This window comes from Buceros rhinoceros, unplaced genomic scaffold, assembly GCF_000710305.1.
Source record: "Buceros rhinoceros silvestris isolate BGI_N320 unplaced genomic scaffold, ASM71030v1 scaffold2513, whole genome shotgun sequence".
NCBI classification, from domain to species: Eukaryota; Metazoa; Chordata; class Aves; order Bucerotiformes; family Bucerotidae; genus Buceros; species Buceros rhinoceros.
This window is the reverse complement of record NW_010404011.1, coordinates 1-12,236: the sequence shown is the minus strand read 5'-3', so window position 1 is coordinate 12,236 and position 12,236 is coordinate 1.

Sequence of the window (12,236 nt, the reverse complement as noted above, 5' to 3'; positions counted from 1 at the left end):
CCCTTCCACAGCTGGATGGGCTACACTTAAAGCTTCAAGTGCCCTTGAATGTTTTATTTTAAGAGTTTTTCCATCAAAATCAGAGTTCTTGGCCTCATCTCGTTGATGTGAAAAGTAAGATGAAATAACTGCGAGTAGGTTGTTTATATACACCCTAATCAGAAAGCGCATCTCTGGGTGGAGGATGGAGTGCAGATTTAACTCAACTTCAGCTGAGGTGGAGTCGCAGCCTTGGTGCCATAAGGGAGCCTCCACACTGCTTGTCCTGCCAGAGGGTGTAATGGCACAAGTGCTGAAAATGCTGACCTCTGCCTGTCCTGCCTCTTTGAGGTGACCTAGCACTTCTGTCAGGAGCTGTACCCTCTGCTTCCTGAGGGCTCGGGTACTGCTGGATACCTGTAGCTGCGGGGTTATTCTGCTTTCTCTGAAATCTGCTGTGTGAGAGTTGGGCATTTCCTGCATTAAGACAGCTCAGGAGTCTGTGACCTGTCCAGAATACGAATTCACACTCTTAAATGATACCATCACTTCAAAACCAAAAGCAGCTGCAGAATCAGGTGAAGTGCATCTTCATCAGCCTTATTCCTCTCCTTTTTTCCAGAAAGTTTTGCAGTGCAACTCCCGTTGACATTGTATTAAGATTTTAGTTTGCAGCTTTAAATGTTACTTTTAAACACCGTTAGCTAATTTAATTCCTGATGTAACTCTGTCGGAAATTGTATTTTGGGTTGGATTAGGGTTACCTTTACCTCTCTCTGTGTGTTAGTGTATGGAATGGGGTGGAATGTGTGAATTCATGTGAAGAATCCTTTGATTTTTGTAGGCTCAGGATCTGGCTTAAATGCTGTTTGCTTGCAAAAAAGGTGATTACTGGACTGCCTCTGTACTTTAATTGTTGAGATTTAATATTGGGATGCTGTTTGTTAGAAACAAGCTGTATGTATACGTGTCCTACCTCGTGTTCCTTTCCCCTTCAGTCGAAGAACATCCCCAGTCGCTTTTGTGATTGTACGTATGTTAAACATTCACATGTTTAAACCAGATGGGCTGCTTACCAACTTCTAAAAGTAATTTCTAACCTAAAAACATGTTCAGATATTAAATGAGAAAGGAATAATTTGTCCACTGCTTTCCCATCTTGGTTTGGTTCTAACCCTGTCCTTTAAATGGTCCATTTCTACAGGTTTGTGATTTCTTCTTTTAAATGAGAATGCCTTTTTTTCCAGCCGCCTTTAAGATTTTTTTCCAGCGCTTGGTTAATTTTTTAAGATTGCTACTGTGTTGTCTTTCGTGTGCTTTTGACGCCACACTTTTCCCGTATTGTCTTAAATGGCTCATACTAGATCTACTTGTTTCAGGTTCCCCACCGATAAAGTAAACATCAGCTCTAATATCAGTTCTACAGATGACGTTGACATTTAGTAAGATTTATTTAATGGATTTCTAATACCAAATGTTAATATATTTAAAAAAAAAAACCAACGAAACAAAACCAAACACAAAATAATCCAAAAGCTTTCACTTTTTTCCCCAAAGGTATTAAGATTTGTTTATTTAATAGTAACCAATTTTTTTCTTTTTTCCGAATAACGTTCAAAGAAATACTGAGTTGATACAGCTTTATGTTTCAGCTGAGAATGTTGGTTTGTTTTGGTGGTTGGAGTATTGCTTGCGTATAATCCGTAACAAGACAAGTATTAAACTACATAGCAATGCAAACTGTAGTAATGGCCCAAAAGTCACTGCTGAAACGGAGTTTTCTTAGTGTGTGTTCAGTTCTCCCCCGTTCTGTTTATTTTTAAGTAATTAATAAATAATGCTCTCTAATTCTAGTTTTATTTCTATCCGCCTGTGCAGAGCAAAACCACCATGGAAGAGGGTGCAGTTTCATTCTGTTGGCTCGTTGTCTGTTGATTTTGTAGATAGAAGTTAGTACTTGCTCTATGGGCTGGTGCCATATCTATTGGAGCTGGACTTGCAGATTGCAAACTGAGCAGTTAATAACAATCAAAACATACTTTTCATGTGAGCAGCACGAACTTGGTGTGAAGTCTCAGAGAAAAATGGGATACCACAGTGTCATTTATTAAGTCTCTTTTCAGAGCACAATTTGTGCTTCAAAATTTGCATGGAAACCAGCTTTTGACAGTGACAATGCCAGGATATGAGAGATGCTATGAATTCTTGAGCAGCTGTTTGTGTATTTTCTGCAGCACAGCGGACTGTCCTTCACTACGTCCCACTAAAATAACAAGAGATAGTAAAATACTGAGAGGTGATACCAGGTACTGGTATCAACCAAGATGTGTTTGCAAACAGCAGTTAGGTTTTTTCAGGAAGCAGTGATTCGTTCTAAACTTTGGCCACCTCTAAGACACGTTGTGCGGTGGACCATTACTGCAGCTCTAAAATAGAATAGATTGGTAGCTCCAAATTACAGCATCAGTGTGTAAAGCATCAGTGATTAAAAATGTGGTGTTTAAATATTTGATCAAAACCTGCGAGAGTTCTTTAGTACGAAACCAAAATGACTTCAGATGGCTCAGGTGAACATGGGATTTTTACATGAAACAGGTTTGCCTTACTTGTACGGAGTGAAGCTGTTTCTTCCTTTAGATGAGCAAATAGAAGAGGTCAGTGAAACTTTAGGCTGGTAAACCCACAGTGTATCACCGGCTAAAGGAGTTTATATAATAGAAGTCTGAGCAGTTACGGGCTGTGTCCAAATTCCTTAAGAGAAAGAAAGGAGACTTGTGTTGTACAAATTGTTTACACATTAAAAAGCTGAGAGAAAAATTACTATATGAAACAAAACTGTTAATAATACATGGTAATAAACCCTGTATTTTTTTAATATCGCAGTTAACCCTCTGGGCAAAGGAAAACAAACTCTTAATCAACAGTAGAAAGAAGAGAGTCAAAGGAATAGGGGATTTTCTGGGGTGGGGGGTGCAGGAAAGAACTTCCAGCTTTCAAAATTGCTGGGTTTTCTTTTTTATAGCTTAAGACTTGGCTTTTATGCTGTATGTATATGCATCTGGCATGTATTCCTAACCTCACCAACTAGAGAGAGCTGCCATGCTATTATTATATTTTTTTGCATCAACTTGAGAACATAAAAAGTAAATGTTAGAATATTTCTTTTTCATAAGTGAGCTGGAATCTTGAGAAGAAGTAAAAGAGGGGTAAGTTTTTGTTTTAAAAACCTTCTCTGAAAGAAAGAGAAAATAAGAGTATGAAAAGAAGCCAGTGGCAGACGTAACTTCAGAGTTCAAAACAGAGAATAGCTTTTCTCTGAATTAGAACAGCTTTCTTCGTGGCTTTGGCTCCTGGCTAGGCAGAGCTGATTCTGTTGCCAGTTGTAGTGCAGGAAAAGGAGGACTCAGTAAGCTTGACTCTTCTTTATTTAGTCAAAAGTCAGATGATTTAGCTGTATTACATGATGATGACTAAAAACCTTCATCCCTGTGATTACTGAGGTTATTAACCATACTCGTTATCTAGATGTGTGATTGGGGAGGAAAAAAAAGATAATTTGCAGGAAATTTTAAAAAGCTGATCAAGAAGGTTTCTGGGCTGTGTAATACGGTGATGAAGAACTAAATGAAAGGGATATGTTGCTAAGTGGTGTGGTTTTGTGGGAAGCAGACCCTTAGTGAGCTGTGTGTGTTTATGTATTTTTATCAAAATCTAGTTTGTAAATACTTCTGTGGAATACATTGAAATTTCTGCAAGGTTTTTAACTTGTTTTGATTCATAAATAAAGATGGCACAAGTTAAATGGACCGAAAGCTCAGTAACTGGAATGTCCCAGACTAATAACTTATGATTAAATACATGTTTTTCCTAGTGGGCCCATGGGCTTTGTCCAGGGTTTTTTTAGTGACGTGGAAGAGAGCTTTCTTGCAAGGTTTGTCTCAAAGAAAACAAGCTAAGTTTTAAAGTAGACAGAAGTACAAATTTCTGGAAGAAGAAATATAGAATAGAATTTTAGGATGGAGAGCTCTTCCCTTAGAGACACAGACCTTAAAGATTTGGGTGATGCAAGGATTGGTCAAGACAATGTGAACTATTGCAGCGGGATTTTTCTGATAGGATGAAAACCTACATATACCATGTTGCTGACCGAAGATAATAATTGAGTGTTCTGGCTGCTGCCTTTAAGGTGGGATTGCTGGCGTTTGATCTAAAGGGGCTGGTGCGAAGGAGAGCTATTCAATATAAATCCAAAAGAAAATGTGGATGCTTGGCTTCTCTATTGTAGATAAGAATATTAATGAGATTGTGATCAGAAATCTGACAGCCTGTGGTGCTCGCTGAGTTATGAAGTTATGCTATAACAGAGTCTCAGCCAGTAACATACAGAATTAAGAATCCATACTTTAAAATATAATCTTTTGTTTTCCTACCCCAAATTGAAATAAATGAAACTTATTTTCACAAATACTTTTTACAAGTGTTTTTAGAAGTAATGATTAATAGTTTGATAGAACAGTGATAAAATCTGGTATTCCTATTGTGTTACAGTTTACATATCCCAAGGAAATCCATACTTTTCTGTTATTTTTTTCCCCCTGTGTGAAAGCTAGTTTTGGACAGCTTAGTAATTACAGATGGTAACAGACTTAGCCATAGATGAACAGAATCTATTCACATAAATTAAATGAATATTGAACTGCTCGACTGGTTCAACTTTGCCGCATTCGATTACTTTTTACAGCTGTAATACAGTACCTTGTCCACGTGTGTTTTGCATGTGCCCATGTTTCTTCCTAGCAGTAGCAGTGTGAAAATGAATAACATCGTAGTTTAAATACTCATCTGAGTCTTTGGAGATCTGTGTTTCTGGCTGTGCTGCAGCATTTCTTTGTAACCTAAGGCAAGGTACTTAATTCCTAGGTTTTATGTAGTCATATAAAAGGGTGTCTTTATTGCGTGGGGATATTACCTTGGCACAGTAGAATATATAGTTGTCCTCTAGGTAATAGGGTCCTGACTGGGGAGAAGTATTTAAGCGTTTACTCAGCACGCTGTATGTATTTACACATGTGCTTGAAGCTGCCTATAAATTTAAGCAGTGCCTTAATAAGGTTGTTTTCTGGAATTGAAGCCTAAGTTAAAGCCTGGTGGCTATTCCTGCATTGGCAACCAAAGTGGCACAGTAAGAGCAAAATTATAGAGGAAGGTTGCATGCTGGGTGGTGGTGGTGGCTAACTCTTAGCTGGTGCTTTGAGCTGAATCACTGTGAGGGAAGTCGTTCCTCTATGCAGTATTGATGACATCCACACCACCGCTACCTCCAGTGCAGGAGGGCATGGAAAAACTGGAGTGTCTTCAGCTGCGGTCACTGAGATGGTGGTGCTGTGAGGAATGACTGGAGCTGGGCTTGTTCAGCCTGGAGCAGAGACAGCTTTGGGGGTCCTGGCAGCAGCCCCCCAGTGCCTACAGAGAAGTCGTGGAGGAGATGGGAGTGGAGCTGGTGTCTTCACAGCAGTGCGGGGCAAGAGGTGATGGCCGTGAGTTAAGCCAAGAGATTTGGTATGGATGTAAGGCAAACTGCTTCTGTGTGGTGGCAATCAGGTGGTGACGTAGGTTGCCTGAGTTGTTATGCAGTCACCAACTTTCGGATTTTGACCTGGCTGGCTGGGGCGCTGTGCAGCCTGGCCTAACCTCAGAGCTGACTCTGCTGTGAGCAGGAGGTTGGACCAGCACCTCCCTGATGTTCCTGCTCCCAGTTTAACGATCCTGTGACCCTGGGAATGCCCAGTGTTAGTTGGCGTATGTTAGCTGTGCTCCTGAAGACTGCCTTGTCGTGTGAAACCTAGCAGAAGTGGGCCTGATGAGGACATCAGCTTCTGAAATGCACTCCTAACTCCAGCTCTGTGCCAACGTAGATGCACACTGTGCAAAATGTGCTTTGATTTTTCATTGACAAAGAACCAAATCTTCTCTCTCTCACTCAAAGGAAGAAAAAAAAGCCTTGACAGCATCTCCTGTTGATTGCTGCTCTGTCATGTTTTTCTTCTGTACTCCTGATTTCAGTCTCTGCACCTATTAACTTCAGAATCTTTTTGTGTCTTTGCCGTTCTTTAGAGACTTACATATATTACGCTGTCTGGCGTACTCCTCTTCTGTGACATTATGTCAGTCTCCTGCTTTCAGAGCTCTCTTTTCAGTGCTCTGTTGTAAATCCCTCAAGCAGGAACTTTTGACTGTGGCTGTAGTTAAGACACTGTCTTTTCATACACCATACAAGTTTTCTATCTACAATTTTCTGGACTATCCAATTTAAAATCTATTTTTTCCTGCTTTGCAATAGCTGGTGTTACTTTATAGCTCTCTCTCTTTCACTTTTTCAAGGGTAAAGTTTGAAAAGCATCGGAGTTTTAGCAGAAAAATGGAAGAATGCCAGTGGTGACCACAAAAAGTGAAGGATGCACGGCTAAATCATTTAGAAACAGAATGAGTGAAAGTGAAAACTGAAGTAAAATCATTAGAAAACCATAAGTAAAAATAATCAGAAATGAATAGAAATTTTACTTGAAAGGGAAGGAGTCATAACATAGTCATCCACCATGAGGTCATGGTGCTTCGGTCTAGCCTGTTGGAGAGCAGCTGCTTGCATCCGTACAGGCAGTACCTGGTCCTGGCAGCCTCTTTTGCCTCGTGTGATGCCCTCGTGGCCTTAAATGTAATTGTTATTTTTAATCACTTTTTCTTACTGTAACAAACCTGTCGTAGTTATATTGCTCAAAGAAACTGGGAGACTTGTATTTCAGAACCATTTTTATGCTACCATAAAAAAGTTTCAACACCAAGGTCATCAGTGCCACCAAGACAAAAGAAGGAGGAGGAACTCAGTATTATGGTTTCTGAAGCGATGCAGTTACTAAGCAAATGCTATTGTGGGGTGTTTGTTAATAATGGAAATATGAAAGCTAGGAAGAACATGTTTTGCCTTTCACTCTTCCAGCTGCTTCATCAATTCTGATGTTACCAAAATTACCATTTTAGTTGGTTAAATTTATTGGATTTCATATTAAGCCACTGAGAAACAAGAAAAAGTTGGATCTCTTGGTGTCATTTTCACTATCTTGGTTTGGAGATAGTTGTTAACTTTGTCAAAATACTTAGCTGCATCTTTCCTTTAAGAGTTACAAGTCTGGGTGAACTGAAAATGTGAGTTTGAATCATTCTTGTAGTTTCATTTCCTTTAAGAACAAGAAGACTGAATAATATCTCAGATAATTTTATTTACCTTTTATTTGTCAGTAGCGTGTAGAGTGAACATGTATAGCATGTGTGCATTAAAAATATGTAGGTGGCTCAACTTTAATCTTAAAATATTGAAAGAAATGAAACCCAGGAGTTTGCTTTAAAACTCTGTGTCTTGCTTGTTTCAGGAGAAAAGGCTGAAAGAAAAAGCAGCAAGAAGAGAAGCCAGAAATAACGCAGAGGTGAGGATTTTTGATGTTTGGATCAAGCTGCTGGTTGTCGGTTTGAAACTTTTTTAATCATTCTGTTCCCTTTAAGCAGTGTTGTGATTAACGACTCTTTGGAAGCATTTTCTGTTTGCTCGCCTTTCCTTAATCCTTTGATCTGACTTGAGTATAATGGCTTGCTGTGGAAAGGTACTGAGGAAGCATGAATATACGCGTGTGTGTGTGTGTAAGTGTATAAAATGTATGGAAGCCTTTTGGAATTGCAGCCTCTTTATTCTCTATGTCAAGTGAGTTGCAATTTCAGCTGCAGTGCTGATGCCGTTTTTTTTTTCCCTGAATACTTGGTCATGTTTATAACTTGCAGGCAGTAAGATTTTTTTTTTTGTGTGTGTGTCAAATTTCACTTATACCTGCTTATGCTGAACCTGTTCTTTAAAAAGCGAGTATTTGCACTGAAGTTTATTCCTTCTCTTTGTTAGACCCACAAATAAAACCTTTGCTGTCCTTTTCTTATATGTATGTTACTAATTTCCTAGAAGCTCTTCTAGTTTTTTACATTACTGGGTTTGTGTTTGAGATTTGATACGGCTGCAATGATTTTCCAGAATATGGACAGGGTAATGTGTGTCGTTTCTCATGCTGCATCTCTTTATGCTGCACGTGAATAGATACAGTTTGTTCTTGGCAGTTGGCAAATACCTTACTCCCTTGAGAAAATTGATAATGTGCTTTGTCCGATTTTTGCAAGCTGGCCATGTGCTGGGAGGCTTAAGTATATGAAGATGCTTCATTCTGTAGTTCTGAAGTGGAAAGTAATTACAGTTTAAGATGAAAAGCCTAGTTACACTAAGTATTAAGTATGATTCTGTCTTCAGAGATGGCAAGCTATGAGAGCTGTTGGCATCGTCACTCCCCAATCAAGCAATAGAAATTTTCTGAATGTAATTGAATGCCTACTTTTTAACATATTGAGCAAGCATTTTAGGAAAATTATGGAATGAATTATTAACAAACATCTTAATATAGGGAGAAACATTGATCAAATCAGGCTGTATCGCATTCATAAATGCCGCTTGTTAGTTTAGCCTTTTTTTAAGGAATAAAACCCCCCAGTGTCATGTTATTCAGCAGCTGGAGAAGTAAACCCATGCTTTTCAAAAGCATCTGCTTGCTGATGTACTTCTGCTGTCCTGTTCTTTGCCAAGCGAACGACTCTCTCTGTCCTGTTGGAAAACTAATGAAGCTGATCTCTAGTGAGGGATGATCCGTCCGTGTGAGCGGTGCGTGTCCATGGGTGCAGTATGGGTTAAGTGCAGAGCCTCACCCCCAAAACTGCGTTAGAGAAAACCACGGTGTGATGCACCTCTGCCTCTCTTCTGGGGAAAGCTGCGTTTGGAAAGCTGATTTACTGATTTAGTCCTGGTCTAGTGTGAGATTAAATATGCTTTCTGTGAGAGTACCGAGTAACCCTGCTATTACTTAATGTTATTCTTGAAGCAGTTAGCTCGCTCTCTGAAAGGAGGTGCAAGCCTCAGGAGCTGACATGTTTGCTTCTTGGGCTCTTTCTCCTCTTCGGAGGCTATTTTTGCCAGAACGATGTCCAGCCGTTTTCAGTAGGGCTCATTTCAGGGAAGCTGCTTCTGTCGGGAAAGGCTGCCAGCTTGGAGCTGGGTTGTTCATGCTTCAAAGTGGAAGGGAGCAGTAGATGGCAGATAAAGGTGGCAGTTTCCGTCTGCTGGGTGTCTGAGGAATTAATTATGAACACTCCAAGCTTCACAGAAGCTTAGAGATGAAGCCTCAGTAGCTGAAGCTTTCCGTAGTCCATGTGTGATATGACTCAGGCAGCTCCTAGGAGACACCCGTGGTGGGGGAAGAGCACGAAACAGTAAAACACAGAAACTGTTGAAACAGAAAGTAGTTAAGAAAATATATGCTGCCTAAATCAGGCGTTCAAAACTGTTTTCATTTTCACTAGTGCATTAGTATATGGCTTGCGACCCACTTAGGCTGCCCAGCACAACTCCCCTTGGCAATTAATAGTGTTTTTGTAAAAGAGAAAGCAGTAAGGAGAACCAGAAAAGTAGAAGAGGTATTTTTAGTTATATTAATGCAGTTTAGCAGCTGGAGAAAAGGAATAGATTAACAGTTATGAGCAGCTGTGGTCATAATTTGTTAATCCACATCTACTTGCTTTATTAACTGCATCTCCCACGTTATAAACTCCTTGGGTTACTTATTCTTTCACCGGTATGCAGCCCACTGGGTCTGACATGACCAAAACCGCAATTTACCTTCTCATTCTAAACATTAACTAATAATTCATCAATTATGACGTCTGTGCCTGTGCTTTAGAATAACTCTTGTTGTCCTGTTGTTGGTTGTGCCCTGTTGCTGACAGAACAGGGCTTGGCGTGTTGTTACTCATGTCTGTTTTTTTCCAAAATGAAAAAGAAATTTATTTGGAACTAAAACTTTATGGTTTACAGTTTATTTATTTTCACTCCTTAAACCATACACTTGGGGGATTTAATTTTAGTCTTAATTTAACCTTAGATTCTTCGATTGTGGTACTCTTAGTTTTAGGATTTCTCTGTCCTGTGTTCATCCCTTTCCTGTGCCAGGAATATTGACTTCTTGACAACTTTCATTTACTCTACCTGTAACTTAGTAATTCATGACCTACCCCTTTGAATAACAATTTCCTTAAATTTTATACCCCCATATTGGTTTTTTGGGGAGGGGGAGAGTATCTCTATTTTAAATAGTCGGTGGGTTTTTTCTTTATTTTCAAAGTTCTAATGCCTTGCACAAGTGCAGTTTTTTGTCCGTACGCCAACAAAAAAGAAAGACCACAGGAGAGATGGGTGATTTCTTCTGGTGCCACAGCAGCAGCTGAAGGGAATGTTTTGCTCAGCCATCGCTGCGCTGGTGCAGGGCAGGCTCCCTGCGACTGGAATTGAACAACCAGAATCTGGTATGCTCTGCTGAATGTGCTCGAGCAGCGGATTAGATGAGGAGGTAGCTGCAGTGTTATTGACTCCACCTTGGATCGTTCCCAATGCAATACATAAACTGGGTAAGAAATCAGGGCCCTTAAAGGATGCTTTGGAGAAAGTATTTCCTGGAATTTATGACCATTAATTAAATTTGAGTGCAAAAGGCTGTGAAAACAGATAAAAGAAGTTTACTTGTATATTCCTTTGAAGAAAAACTGGTTTTGGTTTAGGTTTTGGGGGATGCTTTTTTATCACCAGGTTTTTAATTGTCTCCTAGTTTAGGAGAATTTGTTGAGATATTTATGAATGCAGTGTTTTAAGATGAAAAAAGCGAGTATTTTGTCCTAACTCCAGTACTGATAAGATTGCAGTCCTCAACCCCTCAGACAAATTTTGATACTGTTTACTTGAAGATGGTCTAGAGAAAATTAGGGAACTATGTTGTCTTTTGACCAAGAAGTAAAGCATTGTGCAGCAACATGGGCTCTTGAGTTTGCTATTTTACTTATAGTAATCTGTTACATACCAGTTTCTTAGTATACGTAAGGGGCTTTTACTTTAGGTTTTAACCAGCACATAAAGGTCCTTGCTCTGCAAGCAACTGTTACCTGCAGTGAAGCAAAACAGGACTATATTTCTACGTCAGTGAGTTGAGTATTTTTCTCTCCTGATGCCTTGGGGCAGTGTTGATGTGTTAACACTTTCCTCACTTCATAATTATTCTTGGTTTCTTTTGGAGAAAATTATTTTTACGGAAAAGGCATTTTCCAGGAGCAGCTGAACAGGTCTGTGGATCAAGGTGGTGGAGCAGAGCAGGAGTCAGGAGAAGGTGCTGGTTCCTGCCCCAGCACTGATGTGTTTTGTGATCCTCAGCTATCAACTCCCAACATCATGCAAGAAATGAAACTATCCCTTAAAAGAAGGCATCAGTGTCTGCTAGAAAGGGTTCTGACAGCAACTGTAAGCAGTGCCAGGAGGTAAAACTTGCTCAGTCATGACAGTTAGGTGCATCAGTTCAGCCATTCATAGTCCTATAGCAGCTATACCATGCTGGTGTCCAAAGCAAGACCGAAAATCCTGAAGAAGGGCAGACTAGCAGACCAGAGGCTGTTAATCCAGGGTCTATAAAGAAAAATGTAGCCTGCTGAAATCCTAGAGAAACCCAGCTTGAACACGTACTCGTTAGTGAGAGAGGTTTTCTCTTTTAGGAAAGAATGAAGAAGACAAATCACTGGAACAAAGTTGGTGATGTGGATTATTATCAGGCTGGAAAACGAACATCTTTGGAAAGAAATCCAAGCACTTGCTTGTTAGGGGCACTTTTTCATAGGAATGAGTAGATAGGGCTGTGGACATCGTCTGCCTAGGCTTTAGTAAAGCTTTTGACACTGTTTCTCATAACATTCTCCTGCAGAAACTGGCTGCTCATGGCTGAGATGGGTGCACTCTTTGCTGGATCAAAAACTGGCTGGATGGCTGGGCCCAGGGAGTGGTGGTGGATGGAGTTCAATCCAGCTGGCGGCTGGTCACCGGTGGTGTTCCCCAGGACTCAGTATTGCAGCCTGTTCTCTTCAACGTCTTTATCAATGATCAGGATGAGGGGATTGAGTGCACCCTCAGCAAGTTTGCAGACGACGCTAAGTTAGACGGTTGTGTTGATCTGCATGAAGGTCAGAAAGCTCTACAGAGAGATCTGGACAGGCTGGATCGATGGGCTGAGGCCAATGGTATGAAGTTCAGTAAGACCAAGTGCCGGGTTCTACCTTTGGCCACAACAACCCCCTGCAACGCTACGGGC